Source organism: Pogoniulus pusillus, chromosome 17 (genome assembly GCF_015220805.1).
Source record: "Pogoniulus pusillus isolate bPogPus1 chromosome 17, bPogPus1.pri, whole genome shotgun sequence".
Lineage (NCBI taxonomy): Eukaryota > Metazoa > Chordata > Aves > Piciformes > Lybiidae > Pogoniulus > Pogoniulus pusillus.
Window position 1 is genome coordinate 15,655,256 of NC_087280.1, and position 15,191 is coordinate 15,670,446.

The following is a 15,191-nucleotide window of genomic DNA, read 5'->3' on the forward strand; positions in this document are numbered from 1 at the left end:
ACCCTCACTGGAAAGAACTTCTTCCTAGCATCCAGTTTAAATCTCCCCTCTGCCAGTTTAAATCCATTATCCCTCGTCCTGTCATTACAATACTTTGTCAATAGTCCCTCCCCAGCCTGCCTGCAGGCCTCCTTCAGATACTGGAAGGCCACTCCAAGGTCTCCTCAAAGCCTTCTCCAGGCTGAAGAGCCCCAACTCTCATTGCCTGTCCTCATAGCAGAGGTGCTCCATCCCTCTGAGCATCAGTCTATCATGCCCCCTTTGTAAGGCAGCATGTGTTGCAGCAGAAATCACGTCAGCCATAAATCTCAGAGGATTCCTGCCACAATTTCCTTGTGCTCTGGTATTCAAAGTCCCGTTATGAAGGTGTTTCTGCATCCACAGATGTTGTAGAATGATAGAATCACAAAATGGTGGGGGTTGGAATTGATCTCTGGAGCTCATTTGGCCCAACCCTCCCTGCTAAAAGCAGAGTCACCCACAGCAGCTTGCCCAGCATCACAGTGTCCAGGCAGGTTTGAAATCTGTCCAGAGAAGAAGACTCCACTGCTCCAGGGCTCCAACACCCTCACAGCAAAGAAGTTTCTCCTTAAGTTCTGGTGATGTGACTCCAAACATGCATTGCTGAGGCAGAACCCAACAGACACCGTGAAAGATTTATTTACCCTGATTCTCAATTTTCTGGACTCCCTCACCACACTGAAGTGATTAAGAAGGGTGGGAAAATCTACTGGTGGTTTGTATAGACATTGCTGGTGACATTCTGCACTTAGCACAGCACCAAGAGAGCTGACAGCCTCTAACTGCTGCCTGTTCCTAACTATCACAGAAACCCTTTTGTTTTCCAGTGCCAAGTTCCTATCTGCCTCTCTCAGGATGTGTTCTCACCACATCACATTGCATGGTTTTGCTCAACTATCCTGGAGCTTCAAGGGTGGCTTCTTTAGAGACATGGGGCAGGGCTGAGGAGAGGACAACCTAATTCTAATTTCCCCCTCACCCCATTTAACTTCTTTCATCAAATATTTGTACTTGATGAATCCCTCTTCAAGAAACCCTGGCAGGGGGAGATGTGACTCCTTTTGTTTGGGAGCCACTTTCCCAGGTATTTAGCAGAGCTTGTGGGATTTGGGAAGTGGAGCCTCACCATCTGCTGGTGCTCCAGATGAAGGAGGGGAAGGAAAAGAGCTTCTTATCTCCTCTTGCAGCTCTTATCTCAGCCTGACAGCTGGGTCACTCCCGGAGGAATAGAAGGGGGGGAAGACAAACCACATCTACATGTGAGGGAAACCTGCACTCTTAGTTTATAAACTGCTCCAGGCCCATGGTTGATGGGAAAAGATCATCATGACATGACCTGGAGCTTCTGTTGCTGGCACGGGATCAACACTAAGTCCTGCAAGTGCAAGAGCCTACCAACATCGAACCATTTGAGTTGGGACTTGGTTTGGGTTGGAAGGGACCTTAAAGATCACCTAGTTCAAACCAACCTTCCACAAGACCAGGTTGCTCAAGGCCCCATCCAACCTGTCCTTGAACACCTCCAGGGAGGGGGCATCCACAGCCTCCCTGGGCAACCTGTGCCAGTCTCTCACCACCCCCACTGGAAAGAATTTCTTACTAATCTCCAGTCTAAATCTGCCTTCTTCCAGCTTACAGCCATTGCTCCTCCTCCTATCACCACAAGCCCTTGTGAAATTCCCCCCTCAGCTTTCTTGTAGCCCCCTTCAGGTACTGAAAGGCTGCTCTAAGTTCTCTGTGGAGCCTTCTCTTCTCCAGGCTGAACAGCCCCAATTCTCAGCCTGTCCCCACAGCAGAGGTGCTCCAGCTCTCTGATCATCTTTGTGGCCTCCTCTGGACCCACTCCAACAGATCCACATCCTTTGTGTGCTGGGAGCCCCAGAACTGGATGCAGTAGTGCAGGTGGAGTCTCACCAGAGCAGAGCAGAGGGGAAGAATCACCTCCCTCATCCTGCTGGTCACACTTCTTTTGATGCAGCCCAGGATGCAGTTGACTTTTTGGCCTACAAGCACAGCCTGTGCTCTGCTGTCTCTGAGTTCCCAACAGAAGTCATCTGCAATTTGTAATATGTTAAAAAAAAAAAAACCAACTCAACCCTAATGTTAGTAATTCAGGCAGAAATGTGATGACAGAATTTCTTTCAGAACCTCTGTCACACAGAAATGAACACTGGAGATTTTAATTTACCTAAGCTTGTTTTCCAAAGAGAAAGATGTACAATTTGTTCAGGACTTGCTGCTGACAGATGGGGAAAATTGAGTCGTCCCTTATTGTTCCCTTTGCTGGATGCAAAAAAAATCCTTCACAGCTCCAGAGGACTTGGAGGAGGGGAGGAGCTACAGAAATACCAGCTCTCCAGACACAGAATAGAGAGAGAAATGTCCAGGTCTCAGCATTGGAAGGGACTCTCAAAGGTCTCCTTGTCCAGCTTCGCTGCAGCCAGCAGAGACACTGCTCTAGGGTAGGGTGTCCCTGCCCATGGCGGAGGGGCTGGAACTAGATGATCCTTGAGGTCCCTTCCAACCCTGACTGATTCTGTGATTCAATTAAATCAGGTTGCTGAGCAGCCCATCAAGTTGGCCCTTGAATATCTCCAGATATAGGACCTCCACCACATCTCTGGCCAACCTGTTCCAGTGTTTCACTACCTTTGCTGTGAAGAATTTCCTCCTGATGCCCAAGCTAAACCTCTCCTCTTCTAGTTTCAATCCATTCCCCTCGATCCTAGCACTAGAAGCCTTTACAATAAGTCTCTCCTGCAGCCCCCTTCAGGTACTGAAATACCACTACAAAGTCTCCCTGGAGCCTTCCTTTTTCCAGGCTGCACCATCCCAAATCTCTCAGCCTATCCTCTAAGGAGAGGTGCTCCAGCCTGTGCTGCGATCATCGTTGTGACCTCCTCTGGACTCGCTCCAGCAGCTCCATGTCCTCACATGCCTCCAGCTAGTCCAGAACAATCACTGCTCTTTTTTTTTTGGCCCCTTAGCATTTGGGTGAATTTGGTATTAGACCTAAAAAGCAAAATTGCACAAGCTCCTTTCAGCTTGACATCTCCACCCAGTAAACTCTTTCAAAACAGTAAGTTCTCTTTTTTTTTTTCCCCCCCAGCTGAAATTTCCTCTTCCTTCTTTCTTTTCTTTTTTGCAAGTTGGAAGCCTTTCGCTGAAGAGGGTTTTCTTTTCTCTACTCCTAAAAAAAAAAATAGGCTGCTCATATTATTTCTCCCTTTTTCATTGAAGATGTCCTGCAGTTTTCTTCCATCTGGGATCCAAAAAAAAGTCTTTTAAACTGATACCAAGAAATAATTGGCACCTCGGAGTCAAATGGCTCAGAAGCACCGGAGCGGTTTGCTCCTGCGCTCACATCTGGGCTGTCTCAAACAACGAGCACAGAATTAATGGGACAGTACAGAGCAGAACAGAGGCCAAATTCACTTCTGGGAAGCAGAATTATTATGGAGCTATCATAGCAGGGGTGGTTCTCTATGCCAACCAGGATCAGGGCTTCTGCTGATGGAGGAGTCAGCTGTATAAAAGGTCTGGATGGGAAAGAGCTTAGAATTGTAGAGTTGTTTGGGTTGGAAAAGAGCTCTAAGGTCATGGAGTCCAATATTCAACCTAACACCACCATGGCCATTAAACCATGTCCCAAAGTGCTATGTGCACATATTTCTTGCACACCTCCAAGGATGGTGACAGCACCACCTCCCTGGGCAGCCTCTTCCAAAGTCTGACTGCTCTTGCAGAAAATAAATTATCCCTAATATCCAATCTAAACCTCCCCTGTTACAATTTCAGGCCACTTCTTCTTGCTCTTGATACTAGGGAGAGGAGGCCAACTTCCATCTCAATACCACCTACTATCAGTGAGTTGCAGAGAGCAATGAGGTCTCCCCTCAGCCTTTTCTTCTCCAAACAAGACAATCTCAGTTCTCTCAGTTCCTCCTCATAAGATTTGCCCCTAAGATCATCAAGTCCAACCATAACCTAACATGTCCCTTCACACAACTGTTAGACCATATCCCTAAGCACTTCCTCTTAAACACCTCCAGGGATGGTGACTCCACCACAGCCCTAGGCAGCCTGGCCCAGTGCCCTTCCAGTGCCCAGTGACTTCTGGTGAAGAATTTCTTTCCTTATTCCCAACCTGAACCTCTCCTGGTGCAACTTCAGTCCATTTCTTCTCATCCTATCACTTTTTGCCTGGGACAAGAGGCCAATGCCCACTTGGCTTCAACCTCCTTCAGCTTTCAGCCAGAAAGGGGTTTAAAAAAAACAAACAACAAATCCCCCAAACACAAAACCTCCAGAAATGTCCCATTCCTTCTTCCATGCCCAGCAGCAGGATGCCTTTCCCTTATGATTTAAAGCTCTAGGTCTGGTTTTAGGTGCTCCAAGCTTTGGCCTGCCCACATCCAGCACACCACGTACCACAACAAACAGAAGTCAGTTGTTGGTGTTTAATTGGAGCCTGCTCCTCTTTATCAGTCTGTGAAGTCACAGAGTATTTGCTGGCCTACAGATCCTGCTCTGATTATGGGCTCTGAGCAGAGAGATCTGCTATCAGCTTCACAAAAGCGTGGGAAAATCCATGTTCCCACCACTCAGGCCTCTCCTGTGGAGCACTGGGAGCAATCTTTCACATGTCAGTACCCTGGAGAATTCTGAAGATGATGAGACCTGGAGAAGATGGGCAGGCACCCACCTGGTTAGTCCTTTGCAGAGGTCCTTGTGCATCTGTAGTTCAGCTTGGGCATCCCTTCAGATTTTGCTGAAGTGATGGTCCTAGAAAGACAGTCAGAGAATCCCAGCATGGTGAGGGTTGGAAGGGACTTCTGGAGATCACCCAGTCCAATCCCTTACTAAAGCAGGGGCACCCATAGCAGCTTTCCCAAGGTCACAATGGCCAGGGGAGTTTGGAAGCTCTCCAAAAAAGGAGCCTCCACAACCTCTCTGGGCAGCCTCCTCCAGGGCTCCAGCACCCTCACACCAAAGAATTTTCTTCTCATCTTCAGATGGAACCTCCTGGGTTCCAGTTTGTGCCCATTGCCCCTTGTCCTGTCACTGGGCACCGCTGAAAAGAGTCTGGCCCCATCCTCTTGCCCCCCACCCTTTTGCTCTTGCTGAGCATTGGGCAGATCCCCTCTGGGGCTGCTCCTCTGCAGCCTCACCAGCCCCAGGGCTCTCAGCCTTTTCTCCTCACAGAGATGCTCCAGGCCCCTCAGCATCTTTGTAGCCTCCGCTGCATTCTATCCAGCAGTTCCCTGCCTCTTTTGAACTGGGGAGCCTAGAGCTGAACCCTGCACTCCAGCTGTGGCCTCACTAGGACAGAGCAAAAGGGAAGGATAACCATGGACAATTGTACACATTGCTGTTAATCAGGACAGATTCACCACCTCAGGACCACATCATACTTCCCTGGCATGCAAGAAGTCTGACTGAAGGTATCAAGAGTCACAGGAGCAGGACTGGACCCCCTGTTCCCTCCCACATCTTTGCTGCAGTCCCCTGGAGCTACCAACCACTTGCAGATTTAGGCTTGGTTGTTTTAGGAGAAAACCCATTTGCACTTTCAGCCTTTTTTACTGTTCCTTCAAATATTTCTTTGCCTGGAGATATTTGGGCAGGGCAGGGGGAGAGGGGAGGGGGAGAATAATATAAAAATAAAGATTTCCCAATTTAACTCAAGTCCATTGTTTTCACTCAGCAAGCTCTCAGAACGTGGTTGTGATTTGCCACATCTGTTCTTTCCCTGCATGGTTTCAGTGCCAAGGGTTTCATAAAAGGTGTTATGTAACCCTGTCCTATCGCAGCGCTCCAACGTGCTCCAGCAGCCACCTTACCCAGATGTGTGGTGGTGGGGAGGGGGAGGTCAAGTGTTTCTCTACATCTTTTCAGCCCAGGAAGCCACATCTTCAGTACTGTGTCCAGTTCTGGGGCCCTCAGTTTAAGAAAAGATGGGGAGGTGCTTGGCTGTGTCCAGAGAAAGGCACAGAAGCTGGAAGAAAGATGTGGAGGTGCTTGGCTGTGTCCAGAGAAGGGCACAAAAGTGGGAAAAAGATGTGGAGGTGCTTGGCTGTGTCCAGAGAAGGGCACAGAAGCTGGAAGAAAGATGTGGAGGTGCTTGGCTGTGTCCAGAGAAGGGCACAGAAGCTGGAAGAAAGATGTGGAGGTGCTTGGCTGTGTCCAGAGAAAGGCACAGAAGCTGGAAGAAAGATGTGGAGGTGCTTGGCTGTGTCCAGAGAAGGGCACAAAAGTGGGAAAAAGATGTGGAGGTGCTTGGCTGTGTCCAGAGAAGGGCACCAAAGCTGGAAGAAAGATGTGGAGGTGCTTGGCTGTGTCCAGAGAAGGGCACAGAAGCTGGAAGAAAGATGTGGAGGTGCTTGGCTGTGTCCAGAGAAGGGCACTGAAGCTGGTGAGGGGGCTGAAGCACAGCCCTGTGAAGAGAGGCTGAAAGGAGCTGGGGGTGTGCAGCCTGGAGAAGAGGAGGCTCAGGGTAGATCTCATTGCTGTCTACAGCTACCTGGAAGGAGATTGTAGCCAGGTGGGGTTGGTCTCTTCTTCCAGGCACCCAGTGACAGAACAGGAGGACACAGCCTCAAACTGTGCCAGGGCAGGTTCAAGCTGGATGTTAGGAAGAAGTTCTTCCCAGCAAGAGTGATTGGCATTGGAATGGGCTGCCCCGGGGGTGGTGGAGTTGCCATCCCTGGAGGTGTTTAAAAGGAGGCTGGATGAGGCACTTAGTGCTATGGTTTAGCTAATTAGAAGGTGTTAGGTGATAGGTTAGACTGGATGATCTCAAAGGCCTTTTCTAACCTGGTTAATGCTGTGATTGTGTGAAGATGGACTGTGGCTGTGGTTTCCTCCATCGTTTCCTGATGGCCAAGCTCCTCTAGACCCGTGCTGTGTGGATCAGCTGCTGCCTCTGCATTCACAAAATAAACACCCAGTGCTGGAGTCCTCTGTGCTGTGACAGCCAGAAGAAATTCATCCCCTGGTTACACCTAGCTGCATCATCTCCCTTAAAGATTAATAGGTTGTTTTCCATATATTGTGAGATGAGTGTTCAGCACAGGAAGAGAAGTGCTGAAATTTTGGGGGGGTTGGAAAAAGCATCTAAGCTTAAGTCCAACCATTAACCCAACACCACCACAGCCCTTAAACCATGTCCCAGAGTGTCATGTCCACACATTTTTTAATGCCTACAGGGATGGTGACTCCACCACCTCCATGGGCAGCCTGTTCCAGTGCCTGACCACTCTTGCAGGAAATAAATTGTCCCTAATACCCAACCTAAACCTCCCTGGTGCAACTTCAGGCCATTTCCTCTCATCCTATCACTAGTTACCTGGGAGAAGAGACCAAACCTCACTTCACTCTCACCTCCTTTCAGAAAAGCAGCCAAAGCTACTGATGAACAGTTGGATCTAAGGATGGCAAAGCAAGAGTAGAAATCAATTTAAATGATCAAACATAAAACTGTTTTGCTGTTCATTTGAGGAGAAGCTCTCTTCTTCTAGCACTTAGCACTGAACTCCTTCTGGCTCACACTGGAAGAAGGTTGGACCCAGGAGGGGAATGGTCTCTTCTCCCTTGTGATAGAACAAGAGGAAATGGCTTGAAATTGTGCCAGAGGAGGTTTAGGTTGGAGATTCCTGCATGAGTCTCAGGCATTGGAGCAAGCTGCTCAGAGAGGTGATGGAGTCACCATCACTGAAGGTGTTCAAGAAACCTATGGACCTGGCACTTTGGGACATGGTTTAGGAGCTATGGTGGTGTTAGGTTGACAGTTAGACTCAATGATCTTTGAGGTCTTTTCAGACTGAAACAATTCTATGATCCACCATTGGTCTTCATAAGCTCCCAGGGACAGTCTCATGTTTCTGAGGGGTCCTCCTTGTAAAGACAGGAATCTGCTGCAACATTGGGAGAGGTTGGAAAGCAGGACTAAGCCTGAATCATCACCAGTCACACCTTGATGATGTCCTAGTATTGGTGAGGAGGACAAGTAAGTAACAAATGAGGAAGGATCCTTAAAGAAACCACAGCATCTTCTGCTAAAGCTACTCAAGAAAGGATCCTAAAGGAACCACAGCATCTCTCTGCCAAGGTCACTCAGGAAAGGATCCTGAAGGAACCACAGCAACTTCTGCCAAAGCTACTCAGCAAAGGATCCTAAAGGAACCACAGAATCTTCTGCCACAGCTACTCAGCAAAGGATCCTAAAGGAATCACAGCATCTTCTGCCACAGATACTCAGGAAATGATCCTAAAGGAGCCACAGCATCTTCTGCCACAGCTACTCAGGAAAGGATCCTAAAGGAACCACAGCAACTTCTGCCACAGCTACTCAGGAAAGGATCCTAAAGGAGCCACAGCATCTTCTGCCACAGCTACTCAGGAAAGGATCCTAAAGGAGCCACAGCATCTTCTGCCACAGCTACTCAGCAAAGGATCCTAAAGGAGCCACAGCATCTTCTGCCACAGCTACTCAGCAAAGGATCCTAAAGGAACCACAGCATCTTCTGCCACAGATACTCAGGAAATGATCCTAAAGGAGCCACAGCATCTTCTGCCACAGCTACTCAGGAAAGGATCCTAAAGGAACCACAGCAACTTCTGCCACAGCTACTCAGCAAAGGATCCTAAAGGAACCACAGCATCTTCTGCCACAGCTACTCAAGAAAGGATCCTAAAGGAGCCACAGCATCTTCTGCCACAGCTGCTCAAGAAAGGATCCTAAAGGAGCCACAGCATCTTCTGCCAAGGCTGTTCAGGTAATAATTTTGGACGATCTCAAAAGAGTTGGCAGATGTGAGGTGCCATCCAGGCAGGCCAGGTTCATTAAGGAGACCAGCAGCACCCTGGATGGCCACCAAACAAGGTGGCTTCAACTCCATTTCCCCTTTTCTCCACCACCTTCCCCGATGGAATAATAATTAATGGTTGGCCATGAAGCCAGCCCAGAAATATCTACCAGTCTGTGAAGAGAGATGCCACTCCTGAAAGAATCCTACAAAGGAGACTCTTCCACCTGTGAGAAGGGACAAAGAGTTTAGGTCTGATGGAGCTTTGCCATGTAAGGGACAGATTTATTGGGACGCTCTCCCAAGATCTGCCATAGGTGAACCATTGAGAACCTTGGAAATTTCCAGCCTGGCACTGCTTAAAATGAAAAGCTCCATCTTGTTCTCCAGGGTCAGATATCCTGCATGCAGTTTCTAATTTGGACCAGAGCTCTGGAAAACTTGATTAGAGCTGTGAAAATGGAATTTTTATTAGGGAGAAGTCAGCTCTTGCCAAGGTTGGTTTTTTTTTTTAAGGAGTAGGACCTAATCCTAGAAGTAGTTCCAGGGGCTGTGCTATTCTGGATGCCCTTGCAATGGTTTATGGCAAGTATGCAGCCAAACCTGGACCAACTGGTAATGTTTGCTTTGGACAAGTTATTACAGATGGCAAGAAGCTGCAGATGTTCTTCTCAACCTGGTGCAGGCATCACTGAAAATCCATTTTTCTCTAAGTTGCTTCTTTTTTTGTCTCCTTCATTTTTTTGTTTGTTTGCTTGGGGTTTGTTCATTTTTTTTAACCCAATTAATCCATTCCCAAATCCAAACTACCTGGAAACAAGGTAAGCATTTAAAGGCACAGAGTGGGTGGGTTGGGCTCTCCAGAGGTCTCTTTCAAACTCTGCCTTTCTGTAGTAGACAGTAACAGGTCAGTGTTCAGACAGAAGCCTGTTAGGTGTAACCACTGAACAGACAAATCTCCTTTCCAGCTTTCAAAGCTCAAGTTTCAGCAAAATCCACCATAAACCCCTTCTTTAAGTGGATGCTTGTCAGGGGATAGCACATCAGCTTCCTCCACTGGATCCACAACAGCTCATGGTGTGGAGAGACCCTCTGGAGGGAGCTTTACATCCCTACAAGCAGCAGTAACCAGACTGAGCGAAGCCATAAATCCTGGAATGCTTGGGAAAAGAGCAAATTAAAACGTGCTACACTTGGCAGCTTCCTTTGCAAGCGTAGTACTGGTGAGAGGTGACATTAATGGCCCTAGCAGCTGAAGGCTGCTCGCTCTTTCTTCCAGGAGCACAAGCAGGAGCAACAAAGGCTTCCCAAAAGGTGTTCCCACCCCTTCCCAAGAGGGATCTGCCTATGAGGACAGGTTTTTTTGAGCAGGACTTGTTGTTGTGACAGGACAAGGGGTGATTGGTTTGAAGTAAATGAAGGAGATTTAGACTGGAGAGAAGGAAAAGGTTTTTGACAGTGAGGGTAGTGAGATCCTGCTGTGGGTTGCCAAGAGAGGTGGGAGATGTCTCATCCCTGGACCCACTGCAGGTCAGGTCATCTGGGCTTCTGAGCAACCTCTTCTAGATGCAAATGTCCCTGGTGACTGCAGCAGGAGTGGACTAGAGGAGATTGAAAGGTCCCTTCCAACAGGAACCATTCTATGATTGGATCCAAGAACTGTTTTGGCACTGCCTGCCCATATCCTCCCAGCTGGCACAGCGCTTCAGAGCTCACTGGTAGCAGCCAGGATGGGTCTGGGATAAGGCACTAACCATCAAGACATGCTGGGAAGGGGGACAAATGGGCTTTGGGGACTTCAAGACCCTCTGTAAGGCACTTTGGCCAGAAGCAGAGGGGGACCAACACTCCTACTCCAAGCTCTGTGCTTTGCATAGTGCCCATCACCCCCTTCCTCATCTCCCCATCAAACTGCAACACAAGAAGTGACTCTGGGCAAAGTCCCTTGTCCCATCAGCTGTCTCCAACACACAATAGACTGGAAAATGTCTCTTCTCCATCACAGACACTGGAACATGTCCAGAGAAGGGAGACAGAACTGGTGAGAGGCCTAGAACACAGCCCTATGAGGAGAGGCTGAGGGAGCTGGGGGTGTGCAGCCTGGAGGAGGCTCAGGGCAGAGCTCATTGCTGTCTACAACTACCTGAATGGAGACTGCAGCCAGGTGGGAGTTGATCTCATCTGCCAGGCAACCAGCAATAGAACAAGGGGACACAGTCTCAAGTTGTGCCAGGGGAGGTCTAGGCTGGATGCTAGAAGGAAGTTGTTGCCAGAGAGAGTGATTGGCATTGGAATGGGCTGCCCAGGGAGGTGGTAGAGTCACTGTCCCTGGAGGTGTTCAAGCAAAGGCTGGATGAGGCACTTAGTGCCATGGTCTAGTTGACTGGCTAGGGCTGGGTGCTAGGTTGGACTGGATGATTTTGGAGATCTCTTCCAACCTGGTTGATTCTATGATTCCTCCCACCCACTACCCTCCCCAACAAATCCACCTGCACTGTGGCAAACAGCAGCTTCATTCCTCCACAGAACAAGAATGAGAATTAATTTGTTAGTGTCAAATTATCCCTTTGGATGTGCACGTTCAGCTCTTGGGGACTTCAGTGGAAGCCTGGCCTTCATGCAGGCAGATGTGGACCTTCCTTGTTTGTAGCATGCTTTGAAGCTGGGCTGGTGTAAGGAGGTGTGAAGAGCTCTGGGGAGGAGATCTGGCCACTCTGCCGTGGTCAGGCAGCAAAGCAAAAACAAGAGGCATGATGGGGGAAGTCAAACCTCACAACTTCATTAAGCCTCAGAAAGAAGATCAAAGGAAGGCATTTTCTCCTTTAAAAAACAAAAAACAACAACAACAAAAAAGGGGGAAACATGTTTTAAATTTCCCAGAAACCCACAAAGTTCACTTTGCTACATGAAAACATTTTGTGAGCAAGGCAGAGCTACTCTGCATACGCTGCAGAAAGTCTTCTTGCACCCCAACTTCCACCAGCTTCATTAAGCCAATAGCTCCTGTTACAAGTGGGCACTGCAGCTTCTTCACATACCTTGCTGTTCTCCTCACACTTGTCCCTAGCACTGGGTCCAGAGGAGGCCATAAAGAAGATCTGTGGGTTGGAACATGTCTCCTATGAAGACAGGCTAGGAGAGAGTGGGAGTTGTTCAGCCTGGAGAAGAGAAGGCTTCAAAGCAGCCTTCTAGAATTTGCAGAGGGATACAGGGGAGATGGAGAGGGACTTGTCACAAAGGCATGGAGTGACATGGTGAGGGGTGATGGCTTCAGACTGTAAGGATCCCTAATTTGATTAGACATTAGGAAGCAGTTCTTCCCCATGGGGGTGGTGAGGCACTGGAGCAGGTTGCTCAGAGAAGCTGTGGGGGCTCCAAACTAGGTTGGACTGGGCATTAAGCAACCTGGGCTAGTAGAAGGTGTCCCCAGTTTCAGCCATGTTCCAGCCATGGCAGGAGGGATATAACACAAGCCCAATGATGAGAGGCTGAGGGCACTGGGGTTGTTCAGCCTGCAGAAGAGGAAGAGAGGCTGTAGCCAGGTGGGGGTTGGTCTCTTCTGCCAGGCACCCAGCAATAGAACAAGGGGACACAGTCTCAAGTTGTGCCAGGGGAGGTCTAGGCTGAATGTTAGGAGGAAGTTGTTGCCAGAGAGAGTGATTGGCATTGGAATGGGCTGCCCGGGGAGGTGGTGGAGGCACCGTCCCTGGAGGTGTTCAAGCAAAGCCTGGCTGAGGCACTTAGTGCCATGGTCTGGTTGATTGGCTAGGGCTGGGTGCTAGGTTGGACTGGATGATTTTGGAGGTTTCTTCCAATCTGGTTGATTCAATGCTTAAGGTCCCTTCCAACCCAGACCATGCTGTGATACTCAGATTAAGCCCAAAGGACACCAGCCCCACAATTCATGGCACAAATTAAACTGATTGACATAAGCTACTTCAGATGAAGGCAGGAGGATCCTCCAGCCAGGCAAGAACAAGACGCTCACCTCATCCCCAGCCCCTTGCAGCCAGCCAGATCCTGGAACAACTACAACTCTTCCCCTGAAAAGTTGCCTTGAGTTTGCTCAGGTGAGGCTGGGGCAGCCAACAGCACATTTTGGTCACAACTGCACCCCTCATCTGCCTGGACAAACAAACACCCTTGGAGCCAGGAACTGACTGGTGAGGCCGCTCTGGCTCATCTCATCACCCTGAAGCACAGGGGACAGCAAGAAGCGGTTTCTTCTCCAGGGAGAGCTCATGAGCTTCACCATTGCAGGTCCATCTCATAGACAAGTGATGGCTCAGCCCTGGCCAGCTGCCCATGCCCCTGCCAGGCTCAGACCTGCTTTCTGGCCAACCAGATCCTGGGCTGCATCAAAAGAAGTGTGGCCAGGAGGTTGAGAGAGGTGATTCTCCCCCTCTGCTGCACTCTGGTGAGACCCCACCTGGAGTACTGCATCCAGTTCTGGAGCCCCCATTACAAGAAGGATGTGGAGATGCTGAAGCATGTCCAGAGAAGGGCCAGGAGGATGATTAGAGGCCTGAAGCACCTCTGCTATGAGGACAGACTGAAAGAGTTGGGGCTGTGCAGTCTGAAGAGGAGGAGGCTCCAAGGTGACCTTCTTGTGGCCTTGCAGTATCTGAAGGGGGGCCACAAAAAAGCTGGGGAGGGACTTTTTAGTCTATCAGGAAGTGACAGCACTGGGGGGAATGGAGCAAAGCTGCAGGTGGGGAGGTTCAGCCTGGAGGTGAGGAGGAAGTTGTTGAGCATGAGAGTGGTGAGAGCCTGGGATGGGTTGCCCAGGGAGGTGGCTGAGGCCCCATCCCTGGAGGTGTGGCCAGGCTGGATGAGGCTGTGGGCAGCCTTCTCTAGGGTAGGCAGGGGGGTTGGAACTGGATGATCCTTGTGGTGCCTTCCAACCCTGGCTGGTTCTAAGTTGTGCAGAGCTTCTGCTCGAAGCCAGAGCACCGCCAGCGAGCTGCGCAGAGCGGTGCTGGCAGCGCCACCTCCTGGCGCCCTCCGCGTCCAGCCGCGCTGCTGGCGCAGAGAGCCCACACCCGAGCCGGCCCCGCTCCGCACCGCGCAGGTTTGCAGGCTGATGGAGCAGGTCCCTGTCCTGTGCTGTAGTCTCGCACGGTCCCGCGCATCCACATCACTAAATACCCTGCCTGAGCCCTGCACTGCTGCTGCAGACCCGGCCGAGGACAGCTACCAGCCCTGAGCCCACCCGCGCTCCAGGGCGATCCCCTCCCTGCCAGAAAAGCCCCTGCCGCTCAGAGAAACGCGGACCCATGAAGTATTTTGAGAGGGAAGGGGTCTTGCAAGGTCATCTAGCCCAACCCCCCTGCAGTCGGCAGGGACAGCTGCAACCACAGCAGGTTGCTCAGAGCCACAAACAACCCGACCTGGAATAGGTCCTGAGATAGGACACCTCCCACCTCTCTGAGTAACCTGGGCCAGGGTCTCCCCATGCTCAATGACAACAATTTCTCCCTTCTCTTTAGTCTGAGTCTTCCTCTTTTATTTTAAACCATCACCCTTTGTCCTGTCACAACAGGTCCTGCTCAAAAGCCTGTCCCCAGCTTTCTTACAGGTCCATTTAAGCACCAAAAGACCACCAGAAGGTCTCCCTGGAGCCTTCTCTTCTCCAGGCTGCACAACCCCAACTCTCTCAGCCTGGCCTCACAGCAGAGTGCTTCCAGCCCTCCCAGCATTGCTGTGGCCGCCTCTGGCCCCGCTCCAACATATCCATGCCTCTGCTGTGCTGAGGACTCCAGAGCTGGCTCCAGCACTGCAGGTGGGGTCTCAGCAGGGGGGACCAAAGCAGCCTCCCTGCCCTTGCTGACCACAATTCAATCCCAACCTCAGTGTGATGGCTCAAAGCACTTCTCAGAACAAGATTCAGGCTCCATCTGGTCACTGTGATTTTAACACAGAGTGGGTCTCTGGGGCTTGCACCCTCATGAAGAGTGGAGCTGCTCTGCAAAGGGGAATTCCAGCTCCAAGACAGGGCAGCAGCAAAACCCAGTGCTGACCCCACTCCATCACTGGGAACCACCGCGTCTGCTTGCCTCCCAATCACCAGCCTTGTGTGCATGAGGACAGTGGCCATATGGGGAGAAGCCTTTGCAAGGCTGAAGGTCTGGTGAGCAGCTCCTTGGAGCTGCTCTGCCACTGGCCTGAAAGAACAACTCCATCAGCTACAGCAAGCAGACCTTCTGCTTCCCCCAGTTCCAAATCCATCACAGCCTCAAATGCAGACACTCCAGGCTTTCCCCCCACCCCCCCCCTCCCCACCCCCCTTCTAATTTAAAAATCCTAACTCTGATCGTTTATTTTCAGGGGCTATTACTGCATTCAACTGCTTTAAGACAAAAT

The 15,191-nt window shown here is 50.2% G+C and overlaps 1 protein-coding gene across 8 annotated transcripts in view; it reads right to left on the reverse strand.

The window, feature by feature from the left end:
- Positions 1-15,191, reverse strand: part of PIAS1 (protein inhibitor of activated STAT 1) — a 113,043-nt gene that overhangs the window by 96,645 nt on the left and 1,207 nt on the right. For 6 of the 8 annotated variants that reach the window (XM_064157881.1, XM_064157879.1, XM_064157880.1 and 3 more), the window contains one exon: positions 4,727-4,806. The exons of the other annotated variants lie outside the window; for them this stretch is intronic. The gene's annotated coding sequence lies outside the window, so the exon portion shown is untranslated. The remainder of the gene's footprint in view (positions 1-4,726; positions 4,807-15,191) is intronic. 8 annotated transcript variants of the gene reach the window in all.